Source organism: Macrobrachium nipponense, chromosome 15 (genome assembly GCF_015104395.2).
Source record: "Macrobrachium nipponense isolate FS-2020 chromosome 15, ASM1510439v2, whole genome shotgun sequence".
NCBI lineage: Eukaryota > Metazoa > Arthropoda > Malacostraca > Decapoda > Palaemonidae > Macrobrachium > Macrobrachium nipponense.
The window spans coordinates 48,971,873-48,974,372 of record NC_087208.1 but is presented as its reverse complement, the minus strand read 5'-3'; positions in this window follow the sequence as shown (position 1 = coordinate 48,974,372).

Below are 2,500 nucleotides of genomic sequence, written 5' to 3'. Positions count from 1 at the left end.
TTCTTATTATTATTATTATTATTATTATTATTATTATTATTATTATATTATTATTATTATTATTATTGTACTTAGGAAGCAGACCCTCTCTCAAGCATACTTTATTAAAAGTAATGGCTACTTCGGCAGCATTACACTTGTAGAGATTCTTCTCTATTTTGCGAATAGCGGCTTTTTCAGTGCTTACTTAAACAGGCTAGTAGAGCGCCTATAGAGGTCATGGCAAAATACAGGGTCAAAATAGGTGTATATATTTGAATTTTACAGATAAAAAAACTGTGATACCATAGTCATCAAAGTCATTAACGATCGGCTCGAAGAAAGTGGCTTGAGACCTGGCTCAGGCAGCCAATGAAAACAGACTCACCGCCACCAGCCAATAGGAGACAAGCATGGGGCAGACCCCTTGCTGTCAACCACAGATATAAGGAGGACGGACACCGCACCAAGATCAGTCCACCCTCAGCTTCCAGCCCGAGGATGTCTGGCAGCTCCAGACGAAAGCTCGCTTTAAAAAGAAAGAGATAGAGAGAGAGAGAGAGAGAATCGTTAATGACTTTGATGACTATGGTATCATAGTTTATCTGTAAAATTCAAATATATACACCTATTTTGACCCTGTATTTTACCATGACCTCTATAGGCGCTCTACTAGCCTGTTTAAGTAGCACTGAAAAAGCCGCTATTTGCAAAATAGAGAAGAATCTCTACAAGTGTAATGCTGCCGAAGTAACCATTACTTTTAATGAAGTATTATTATTATTATTATTATTACATTATTATTATTTATTATTATTATCTATATATATTTCTTTAAAATTCATTAATATATTTAAATTATTATTATTATTATTATTATTATTATATTATTATTATTATTATTATTATTATTATTATTATTATTATTATTATTATTATTATTATTGACAGTAGTGATAGTAGTTTTTTAATATACTTTCTTTAAATTTTCAGTAGTAATAGAAATACCATCAAAATATCTAAAATACTAATAAAAAAATCTAATGTCTAAATGCGATCTGTTTTGCTATGATGATGATGATGATGATGATGATTATTAGTTGCTTGATTCATGGTAGTAATTATGATTTTTATAACATATTCTCATCTTCAAACTATCATACTATCATTAGTGGCAGAAGGACTATCAAAATATCTAGAATAATCATATTTTTTAGAATATATATATATTTTCTATTGTGCAAATGTCCTCTGTTGTAATATATATTTTCTAATCTAGTGTGAAAATGTCCTCTATTGTAATATATTTTAAAGAATCTAGTGTGAAAATGTCCTCTATTGTAATATTCTCCCCAAATCCTTCACTTGTCAGAGGAATTCTTAGAGCTCTCCTTTGTTAGTGAGGGAAACAATGAAGGCTCCGTTGGTAGTCAGCGGAGGCGGAAATTCGAGATAAAATAATTTTTACTATGCGGCTTCATTGTACTTTCATTGTATATTTATTATGACGTGCATAGGAAATTTTTTTTTTTTTTTTAACCGTTTTTGTATGAATCTTTCACAAATAGTATCGACTGCAAGTTAAAATAATCCCTTTTATTTATAACTCGGCTTCATTGTACATTCATTGTATATTCATTATGACGTGGATTGGAAATATTCTTTAACTGTGTGGTATGAATTTTTCATAAATATATCAACTTCAAGAAGAAATGATCCTTTTCTACAATGCAGCTTCAATGTACTTTCACAGTATATGCATTATTACCTTCATAGGAAATATTATTTAACCGTTTAGTATGAATTTGTCATAAGTGTTATCAACTTAAGTTGAAATAAACCTTTTTTTTTTCCGATGCCGCTTTATTGTACTTTCATTGTATATTCATTATTACGTGGATTGGAAATAATTTTTACCATGTGGTATGGAATTTTCATAAATTAAATCAACTTCAAGAGGAAATAAATCTTTTTTTCCGATGCACCTTCATTGTACTTTCATTGTATATTCATTATTACTTGGATTGGAAATATTATTGAATCGCATCCATGAAAGGAGCTACGCCAGTGAGCGACATGGCATTCACACCACATATTTGAGGACCTTGAAGCGTAGGTGAAAGTGTATTAAGAAACTGTCGTTTTATTCTGCACATAATAGCACATTTAAATTATAAGTCGTCTAAAGCCCAGTGACTCAAAAAGATTTATTTTTTTTACCAGACCAAATCTCCTTTCAAATTGAAGACAGTACACCAGACTTAAAACACGCACTCAGAACATAATGAAGTTTTCATTAAGAAGCTTATTTGCGGAAATATAAATGAACATTTAGAAAAATACCCAGTACCCTAAGCAGTCTTTAATTCATCTGCGGGAAAAAAATGTCTCCATATAATGCTAATTACTTCTTTAGCTGGAAAGGAAGCAAGAGTTCAAAGGTCTTAATGTTGGGTATGTTGAAAAGCTTTATGGTTAAAAATAATTCCATTACACGGAAATGTACGACTTTTACGGGGGT